This window comes from Durio zibethinus, chromosome 7, assembly GCF_047325235.1.
Source record: "Durio zibethinus cultivar Kanyao isolate XHJ-2024 chromosome 7, ASM4732523v1, whole genome shotgun sequence".
Lineage (NCBI taxonomy): Eukaryota > Viridiplantae > Streptophyta > Magnoliopsida > Malvales > Malvaceae > Durio > Durio zibethinus.
The window spans coordinates 19,335,523-19,347,547 of record NC_143168.1 but is presented as its reverse complement, the minus strand read 5'-3'; positions in this window follow the sequence as shown (position 1 = coordinate 19,347,547).

The following is a 12,025-nucleotide window of genomic DNA, read 5'->3' as shown; positions in this document are numbered from 1 at the left end:
ACCTATAATACCTTTATCTTGATATATATGTACATCACTTTAAACACATATGTGATAGATTGAGATATGTAAACTACTCATAAATTATATTATATTATAAAAATAAAATGATGAGATATATTTTTTATTTATAAGTCGGTCTAAGATATAGTTTGGAGTGGAAAGTAGAAATTAGTTTATGCCAAATTAAATTTGATATTTTGATTCTTTCATTATTTTGTAATTAATCACCAAATTGTTTTTTTTTTGACAAAGTCAAAATAAGGAGCTAGAAATCAACATATGTATATCCATTTTCGAGATATAAATAAGTTGGTTAACAAGTCTTGATTAATTTATAGTTTCAGCGTTTCCTTTAATCCCCCGTATTATAGTCACTAGCTAACAATGTATTTAAAATATCCATTTCATCATACAAAATCAAATTGTTGAGATTTATGGAGGTTGGCTGATAAGTCAACATCGGTTATTATTACCACATTAATTACAATGGTATAATTTTTTTAAAAAATAATAATTGTGTTTTCTAAGAGTACAATAATTGAGTCCAGCGATGTAGCTATCTTTTTTTCAAAGGTTTAATATTAATGAATAAACTTTAAATAAATTAAAATGTTTTATTTAATATTTAAAATATAAATTTATTAATTAATAGTGGTATTGAAAAGATAATATTTTAATAATATTTTTATTTAAAATTAATTATATTAAATAAAATATCACATTAATTAATATATTATAATTTAAATATTTTATTAAAAAATTTAGAATTTTTTATAATAAAATACATAAAAATAAATTTAAAAATAATAAAAGAACAGACATATGTAATGTACAATGCTGTCAAAAACTGCAACTTGTATTAATCACTGAAATTATTGTCCTTGAAAATAAGTTTGGTATCATTTAATAACTTTCTGCAAGATTTTGTAGCTTTCTGAAAAGCTAAAATATTAATATGCATTTGGCAGCTTTTGTTTGGTGAAAGATTATTGGTATTAGTTAAAAAGGAAAAGAAAACAAAGAAAGAAAAAGCATTTATAAGGGGGAATATTTAGTTTAGTGAAAATGTAAGTAATCTTACATTTATTTAAAAGCGGTGTTGTGATTCAACTTTGTATTAACTCTTTTTTTTTTTTTTTGAGAAAAATTTCTAGTAACTCTTAAATCAAAGAGGATAGATATCAATTATCAATGAAACTTAAGCGATTAGAACTTCATTTAATGTGATTAACTAGTAATGTATATGAAAATTAATAAATGATCAAAATGTTAATGAATTTAAATTAAAAATATAATAATTAAAATTTCTTTAAATATTGTATCTATAATACCTTTATCTTGGTATATATGCACATCTCTTTAAATACATGTGTGATAGAATGAAATATGTAAATCACTCTTAAATTACGTTATATTATGAAAGTAAAATGATGAGATCTACTTTTTTATTTATAAGTCCGTCAAGATATAGTTTGGAGTGGAATTTAGAAATTAGTTTATCCCAAACTAATTTTGAAATTTTGATTCCTTCATTTTTTTGTAATTAATCTCCAATTTGAATTTTTTGATAATGTCAAAATAATGAGCTAGAAATCAACATCTGTATATCCATTTTCGAGATATAAATAAGTTGGTTAATAAGTCTTAATCAATTTATGGTTTGAGCATTTCCTTTAACCCCCGTATTATGGTCACTAGCCAACAATGTATTTAAAATGTCCATTTTATCATACAAAGTCAAATTATTGAGATTTATGGACGTTGGCTGATATGTAAACATCGGTTATTATTACCACATTAATTACAATTGTATAATTTTTTTCAAAAATAATAATTGTGTTTTTCAAGAGTACAATAATTGAGTCTAGCAATATAGCCGTTTTTTTTTTTCAAAGGTTTAATATTAATGAATAAACTTTAAATAAATTAAAATATTTTATTTAATATTTAAATTATAAATTTATTAATTAATGTGGGTATTGAAAAGATTATTTTTTAATAATATTATTATTTAAAATTAATTATGTTAAATAAAATATCACATTAATTAATATATTATAATTTAAATATTTTGTTAAAAAATTTTAAATTTTTTATAATAAAATACATAAAAATAAATTTAAAAATAATAAAAGAAAAGACATATGTAATTTAGAATGCCGTCAAAAACTTCAACTTGTATTAATCATTGAAATTATTGTTCTTGAAACAAGTTTGGTATCATTTAATAACTTTCTGCAAGATTTTGCAGCTTTCGGAAAAGCTAAAATATTAATCTGCATTTGGCAGCTTTTGTTTGGTGAAAGATAATGTTGGTATTAGTTAAAAAGCAAAAGAAAACGAAGAAAGAAAAAGCATTTATACGGGGGAATATTTAGTTTAGTGAAAATGTAAGTAATCTTACATTTATTTATAAGCGGTCTTGTGATTCAACTTTGTATTAACTCTTTTTTTTTTTTTTGAGAAAACTTTTTAGTAACTCTTAAATCAAGGACGATGGATATCAATTATCCATGAAACTTAAGCGATTAGTACTTCATTTAATGTGATTAACTAGTAATGTATATGAAAATGAATCAATGATCAAAATGTTAATGAATTTAAATTAAAAATATAATAATTGAAAATTGTTTAAATCGTGTACCTATAATAACTTTATCTTGGTATAGATGCACATCGAAATATAGAAATATATGGAAGCTTATAATCGAAATCAAAGTATACAACTATTTTATCAACAAATGATTAGTTCAATTGGTTAATGCTCATATTTTTCGACGAAGAAATCTTAAATTCAAGTATTGTTGGTGGTCACTTGTTAGAGTTATCTCGAATGTATGATTTACAGTAATTTATTTTAGACTGTTAGGTACGACACATTTTATCTTAACTTGGGGGACTGAGCAGATTATCTACCTTTTGACTTTTTTTTACAAAAAAAAAAAAGTGTACAACCATTTTAATAAGAAAGCATTTTATTTATAATGTTTTATTATAATTTTATAATTACTTAGTTATAATAAAGATTATATAAAAATTCATCATTTATAAATATAAATTTTTTATAAAATTTTGATACCCTTCACACAACTTTAAATTGTGTTTACTTTATTATATTATAATTATTATAGGTAATACATTCTCTCTACTAAGCTTTAGACCAGCTTCAATATTCTTTCTTATTTAGCTTTTTTTTTTCTTATTTCAGATAATCATAAAAATAAAACTATATTTACTCAATTTATACTTGTTGTTAGTATATTTATTATTTTTATGTTGTGTTAATAATTTTTCATTTTTAAATATTATTTATGTTGTGCATTTTCTTAATCTTTAAGTTATTTTTAGCCATTAAATTTATATATTTACATGGAAATTGAAGTTAAAATAATATATTATATGTTTGAGTTTATATTTAATATATTATCAATGTATAATACTTTACACTGTTAATAAATTACATAATAATATGTTATTAAAATTACTTTTAAATATGTATTTTATGATTAAGAGTATTTATTTTTAATTTTAAAAATAATTTTTTTTATGAAATATCATGACATGTTAAGTGATACTGACAATGCATCTAATACAAACTCTATAATTATTCCTACCTTTCATTTTGTTCATTATAATTAAATCCTATAAATACATTAATTTCTCAATAATTTCTTAAAAAGACAATAATGAGACTAGCTGATAAATAGGTTTTCATTTAAGTTGTGATTTCTAGGGATTTTTTTTGTCCAAATTTCACATAAAACTTTTGCTTAATGGCATTAATTCATAAAACAAAAATAACTAGCCATATATACTAATAAATAAATAAATTACATATTAAACAAATAAATAATTTACGTATTATTCATTTGACATCAAATAATAATATAACTAAAAATAATATTGTAGACACCAAATCTTTTCGAGTCATTTTTGTCGTAACGGTTTTATGTCCGCTCGACGAATTTGGAAATAAAAAAAATAATGGAGTCGCCACCAATCTTTTTTGGTTAGGTGCGATTGGCCACCTATTAAAACATATCCTTTTAATGAAATCTTAAAATTAATTAAAATTTATTAAAAAGATAATTTTACGATCTGCGAAACAGTCTGGGTTCGGGAATCGATTACGCGTGGGGAAGGATTAGCACCCCCACAATGCCCGTTAAAAACAGTACCAATTAACAACGTGTTATCCTTTGATTTTGATACAAACAGTCTTATTTTCAGTATTCGAAAAATAATTACTTTGATTTTTTTATTATTATTATTTTTTTTAAAAAAAAAATTATTCTCGAGAAAAATAAATTAAAACCTTTTTATTGAAATAATTCTTAAGATGTTCCAGTACGTTGGTAACATTAAAAGAACTCTCTCTCATCTAGAGATTTCTTAAAGCATCTCTACTCGAAATACTTTTAGAATCTCATATTTGGAGGCTCGAATTTATTTTTCATAAGAAAATATCATGTTAAAAAAAATTTATTCTCGAGAAAAATAAATTAAAACTTTTTTATTGAAATAATTCTTAAAATGTTCCAGTACGTTGGTAACATTAAAAGAACTCTTTCTCACCTAGAGATTTCTTAAAGCATCTCTACTCGGAATACTTTTAGAATCTCATCTTTGGGAGTCTAAATTTACTTTTCGTAAGAAATTATGTCATGCATGCCATGCAAAATATTTTCATGTTTATGCATACATTTTATTCTCATTCAAAAATTTTATTAATTTTTTAATTTTAATTAAAATTTTGAAGAAAAAGGAATTTAATTATATTGGAGATTTTCTATAAATATTCCAATACGCTGGTAATATTTTATAAAAAAATCTTTTCACCTAGAGATTTCTTAAAGCATCTCTATTAGGAATACTTTTAGAATCTCATCATTGGATTAAATTTCTTTTCTTCCTATTTTTATTACTTATTTTTTAATTTATTAATCAATTTTTATTTATTATTTTTTTTAAAAAAGAAAATCTTTACTGTATTGAAAATTTTTTATAAATACTCCAATACGCTGGTAGTACTTAAAAAAAATCTTCTCACCTAGAGATTTCGTAGGCATCACTACTCGGAATACCTTTGAATCTCATCATCGGATAAAAATTTCCTTTTTCTTTCATTTTTTTACTACTTTAGTATTATTATTAAATTTATTTTTATGTTATTGTTTTTAAAGTTTATTCTAAAAATTAACATAATTATATAAAAAATTATTTAACCACAATTTCATCAATTAGTCTAACAAATATAGATATTTTAATATGCATAAATATTAATAAAATAATATATAAAAAATAAGAAAAATTTAAAAAAAAAATTTTTTTTACCTGAATCGGACCGGTCAACGGTTCGGTCAACTCTCGATTCGGTTGGACGATTCGGCGGTTCGATCTGGTTGGTTCGACGGTTCACTATCGGCTCAGTTCGGTCTGGGCGGTTCGATCCGATCCAGTCAAACCGGTCAGAGTTGATGAAGGAAGCGGGTCAACGGGTCAGGTTACGCGGATCCCGGGTCGGATCCGGGTTAATGCGCGGATCCTCCTTAACTGAAACAGCGTCGTTTTGGGTCTTTCCCTAAATAACGTCGTTTTGAGTTTTTGCCTTGCTATATATAGCTGAAGATTTTTTTTTTTAGTTCATTTGGCTTTCTGTTTCAGAAAAAAAAAGGAGAGAGGGAGAGAAAGAGCTGGGGGAGAGGTCCACCGGCCGGTTGCCGTCTGGCCGTGGGTGCACCGCGTCGGCCACCACCGGTGATCGAAAAATTGCCAAAATTCTTCTGGTGGTTCTCTTCGACGTGATCTTCCCGGAACCGATCTCCTTTTCACCAAAAATCGCCCCGATCGACGTAGATCGGGGCTCAAAGTTTCGGTATCCTTTCTCTCTCTCTTTTTTTTTGGGTGGATAGAAGTGACTGATCTCTTTTTTTTTTAGGTGGCTTTCTGGCGCTGGGATCCCCGTTCCAGAGGACTGTTTTTTTTTTTGTGTTTCTGCAGAATTTTTTTTTTTTTACAGAAGCTCTCTCTTTCTTTTTTTTTTTTTCTTTTTTTTTGTTCTACTTTTTTTTTCCTCTGGCTTGCAAGCTCTATTTATAGAGCTTGTTGAGATTCAAATCTCAAATTTTCTAGGATTCGAATCTCGTTTTTCAATTGAAAAATCATACCTACCATCTGTGATTGGTGGCTTGTCGGGAGGCTGATCGGGTAGTTGGTTGGACCAATTCGATGCCGTACCAACCCTTTGACTTTTGTCTTATTTCTGTTTCTTTTGTTTCTTTTGTTTGTTTATTTTTTTTTTTGTTTTTTTTGTTTGTTTTGTTAAATATTATTATTATTAAAATAAAATAGTAGACCCGGACAAAATTGGTGTCTACAGCTGCCCCTCTTTGCACATTACTGAGAATCAAGAATAGGGCAAAGACAAAGACAACGATTTTGTCCGAAAGCAAATTCTCTTGAAAAAGCTCCTCTCAGCAGAAGCTCGACAACTTTAAAAATCTTATCTTGAAAAAGCTTCTCTCAGTAGAGGCTCCACAACTTTAAAATCTCATCTGAAAAAAGCTCCTCTACTCTCAGCAGAGGCTCAACAACTTTAAAATCTCATCTGAAAAAGCTCCTCTCAACAGAGGCTTCACAACTTTAAAATTTTCATCTTGGAAAAGCTCCTCTGCTCTCAGCAGAGGCTCAACAACTTTAAAATCTCATCTGAAAAGCTCCTCTGCTCTTAGCAGAGGCTCAACAACTTTAAAATCTCATCTGAAAAAGCTCCTCTCAACAGAGGCTTCTCATCTGAAAAAGCTCCTCTCAACAGAGGCTCCACAACTTTAAAATCTCATCTGAAAAAGCTCCTCTCAACAGAGGCTCCACAACTTTAAAATTCTCATATTGGAAAAGTTTCTCTCAACAGAGGCTCCACAACGTTAAAATTTTCATCTTGGAAAAGCTCCTCTCAGCAGAGGCTCAACAACTTTAAAATTTCTTCTTGAAAAAGCTCTTCTCAACAGAGGCTCCACAACTTTAAAATTCTTATCTTTTTCAAATTTGAGTTCTCATCTTTGAACAAGTAAATTTCTCTCTTTTGAATTCCTTTGTTTGATCATTGTCTTTACCAAAATCTTGTTTTTTCATTAAGAAATGGAAAATTTCTATCTTTGTTACAACTTCTCATGGATGCATGTACTGAGTGCTCATAATGCAATGCATGTAATGCAATCAAAATCACTCATTGTAGTAAAAAAGGTTATCGAAATCTCTTACTTTCTGCTTTTTTTTATCCGAATTCTTATATGACCAATCTGTTCTCAACATCTGACCACAATATTTTTTTCTTCAAAAGTCTGCAACATTAATGTCTTGTCATGCTTTTCTCATCTTTTTTCATTTACCTTTGTCAACTTTAAAAGTAATGCTGAGATCTTTCATGTTTGTTTTTCTTTTCATCATTTTAAGTTCAAGACACAAAAAATATCAGATAAGGATAAAAGAAAGGATAGGCTTTATTTTCAAAGGAAAGATAATGTATTTCATATGGCTGGTAACAAGTGCATGTCAAAGTGTTTGAGTTGAAACAAAGGTACCCAAATAATGATCACAAGATCATCATGGATAAAATATTCTCAGATTCTTTCTCTAAAACTAAATCAGATGACTTTTTTGATCATTCAGAGTTCGTCAAACTACACTTACCCCTGTATTATGGGATCTTTTCTTGACGATGTTTCTGCTTCACATCCAAGCTGCCTTTTCAGGTTTTCAGCTTAGATAAGTCATCATCAATTTTTCTCTTTCTTTTTTTTTTCTTTTTTTTTTTTACTTTTTTTAAGCAAAATATTTCTTCACAATATCTGAATTTATTGGGGTAGGCAAATTACCTCCATCCATTTCTGCCAAAATCAATGTCCTACCAGAAAAGGCCTTCTTCACCACATACGGGCCTTCCCAATTTGGTGTCCATTTCTCTCGATTATCAGGTTGATTTGGAAGGATTCTTTTTAGCACTAAGTCTCCTTCCCTAAAGCAACGGGGATGAGTTTTCTTGTCATGTGCTCTCATCATCCTCTTTTGATATAATTGACCATGACAAAGTGCTGATAATCTTTTCTCTTCGATGAGGTTTAACTGTTCGTAATGATTTCGAACCCATTCTGCTTCCTCTAACTCTACCTCCATCAAAATTCTCAGTGAGAGAATTTCCACTTCGAACGGTAGCACAACTTCCATTCCATATACCAAAGAGAATGGTGTCACCCCAGTAGATGTTCGGACTGATGTCCTATAAGCATACAAAGCAAAAGGTAACTTCTCATGCCAATCTTTGTAAGTTTCAGTCATTTTCTCTAGGATTCTTTTGATATTCTTATTCACAGCCTCCACTGCCCCATTCATTTTCGGACGATATGGTGCCGAATTTCGATGGCGAATCTTGAACTGAGTGCATACTTCATTCATCATTTTGTTGTTCAAGTTTTTGGCATTATCAGAAATAATTATCTCTGAAAGCCCATATCTACATATTATCTCTCTTTTTATGAACTTACATACCACAGATCGGGTCACACTAGCATATGATGTAGCTTCTACCCATTTGGTGAAGTAATCAATCATCACAAAAATGAATCTATGCCCATTCGAAGCTTTTGGAGTGATGGGACCAATGACATCCATGCCCCACATAGAGAATGGCCACGGAGGAGCCAGAACGTGTAATGTTGATGGCGGAGCATGAATCTTATCAGCATAAATCTGACATTTATGACATCTCCTAGCATAATCAATACAGTCTCCCTCTATTGTCAACCAATAATAGCCAGCCCTCATAATTTGTCTAGCCATCATATGACCATTTGCATGTGCCCCACAAATTCCATCATGCACTTCTTCAATAATTTTCTTTGCGTCAGCTGCATTTACACATCTTAAGAGCACTTGATCTCGACCTATTTTGTAAAAGATATCTCCATCAATGAAGAAATTCATAGCCAATCTTCTAATAGTTCTCTTATCATTTTTTGTTGTATGTTCTGGGTACTGCTGGCTTTTAATGTATTGCATGATATCATGATACCATGGCCTTCCATCAAATTTTTTTTCAACACCTGAGCAATGTGCTGGTACTTCTTTCACATCCAGCTTGATGGGTTGGATTTCAGTATTTGCATCTATTTTGATCATTGCAGCTAGAGTAGCCAGTGCATCAGTAATTTGGTTTTCCTCTCTAGGTAGATGCTCAAACTGAACTTCTTTAAATTGCTTAACTAATTTAGAGATGTATTTATGGTACCGAATCAACTTAGAGTCTCTTGTTTCCCATTCACCTCGTAACTGATAGATGACTAAAGCTGAATCTCCAAACACATCTAACACTTTGATCTTCTTTTCAATTGCTGCTTGTAGACCCATAACACAGGCCTCATATTCAGCCACATTGTTTGTGCAATTAAATTTAATCTGGCTATGATGGGATAATAATGTCCATCAGGAGATATCAAAATTACCTCAATACCATGAGCCAAAGCATTAGCAGCTCCATCAAAATACATCATCCATGATTTTGCAACAGGTTCATTTTCTTCATTGGCCATCACATCCTCATCAGAAAAATCTAATTTCATTGGCTCATAATCTTCAACTGCACGATCAGCAAGAAATTCAACTATTGCACTCCCTTTAATAGCTTTTTGAGTCACGTAAATGATATCATATTCTGAAAGCATAACTTGCCACCGTGCTATTCTTCCTGTCAATGAGGGCTTTTCGAAGATATACTTAATAGGATCCAGCTTTGCTATGAGCCAAGTAGTGTGATAAAGCATGTATTGTCTTAGCCTTCGAGCTGTCCAAGTTAATGCACAACACATCTTCTCTAATGGTGAATACTTTGACTCATAATCAGTGAACTTCTTGCTCAAGTAGTAAATTACTCGTTCTTTCTTATCAGTTTCATCTCTTTACCCCAGCACACATCTCATTGAATTTTCATGCACTGTCAAGTACAAAATCAAAGGTTTTCCTGGCATTGGTGGCACCAACACAGGTGAATTTGACAAGTATTCTTTGATCTTATCAAAAGCTTCTTGGCATTCATCATTCCATTTTCCAGGATCATGTTTTCTGAGAAGCTTGAAAATAAGATCACACTTATAAGTGAGTTGAGAGATGAAGCGAGCAATATAATTTAATCTCCCTAAGAAACCTCACACTTCTTTTGAGGTATGAGGAGGAGATAAGTTTTGGATTGCTTGTATCTTATCCGGGTCCACTTCGATTCCTTTTTCACTGACTACAAAGCCCAATAGTTTTTTTGATTTGGCTCCAAATGTACATTTGGCAGGATTTAACTTCAACTGAAATCTTCTCAACCTGTCAAACAACTTTTTGAGATTGACTATATGATCCTCTCTTTCACGAGATTTTACAATCATATCATCCACATACACTTCTATCTCTTTATGCATCATGTCATAAAAAAGAGTCACCATTGCTCTTTGATAAGTAGCACCAGTATTTTTCAACCCAAAAGGCATGACTTTGTAACAGAATGTTCCTCACATAGTCACAAATGTAGTTTTCTCCATATCATCTCGAGCCATCTTAATCTGATTATAGCCTAAGAAACCATCCATAAAGGAAAATATGGAGTGCCTAGCAGTATTATCCACTAGAGTATCGATGTGAGGTAAAGGAAAGTTATCCTTAGGGCTTGCTCTATTCAGATCTCGATAATCGACACACATTCTCACTTTTTCATCCTTCTTAGGAACTGGCACTATGTTGGCTACCCATTCAGGATATTTTGCCACTTCTAAAAGTTCAGCATCGAATTGTTTCTTCACTTCTTCTTTAATTTTCAGCAGCATCTCTGGTTTCATGCGCCTTAGCTTTTGCTGCATCGGCTTACATCCTGGTTTTAAAGGTAACTTGTGCTCTACAATATTAGTGCTGAGTCCTGGCATATCCTAGTAAGTCTACGTGAACACATCTACATATTCTCGGAGCAGCTCTTCTAGCTTATATCTTTCAGCTGGTAAAAGAGATGTACCAATTTTGACCTCTCTTTTATTCTCACCATCTCCCAAATTTACTGATTCAGTAATTTCTTGGTGGGGTTCAATTGGCTTATCTTCATGTTCTATTAATTTTAACAAATCAAGAGACAGTGTGTAGTTATCTGAATCTTCCTCATTATCAAGTTCATCAACATGAATTAAGTTTTCAAAATCAAATCTGAGATTATTGCCATGATTATCTTCATGTTCATTGTTTGGGACCCTGCAAAGGGTAAGATGAAGAGAATATTGGCACACAAAAATGGAATGACAAGAAAATGTAGGAAAGAAAAGAATGAAAGGTAAAATGAAGATAAAAATAATAGAAGAAATGTGGATGCATCTTCTAAGTCTTTTATTAAAATGACAAACATAAACACACCATAAAAGATCTCATAATACTCGTAGAAAGTAATTAGGGATTTTAAGTTTTACATTACTTTTCCAAAGTTTTAAAAACAACAGGCAGCTCTGTAACTTTCCAATTATCCAGCTCAAAATCTGAAAGACAAGGGTACACGAACAGCTCTTCACTTCGACTCTTCTTTTCTCCATCATCCACCATTTGAATGGCCAGCTCTAAAAATTTTTCCACGAATCCTGCACTTGGGGTTCCTGGTAAATCTGGATAAATGTATCCTCCTGAGTGAAAAGAATCATAGAGGTGTGGAATGACTATAGGCTCTGACTCCAGCTCATATCCCTTAAGATTAACTATCCTCTTATCTCTTTTCTCATTCACCATTCTTACTCTGTCCCCTCTTGTTGGTTTATATCCCAAGCCAAATTTGTCTCTCTTTTCATATATGACCGATGGCTTCGTGATTCCTTACAGGTTCTTCTCAAGTCCAGCTTCAGGTCGCCATCCCATCTTGGTAAGCTATTTGACTACCATTTTAGTAGTCGTAAATAAGTGTGATGAATACAATTTAGATCCTTTAGCTATATATGTTGCATTGGCAATCTCGAAGGAT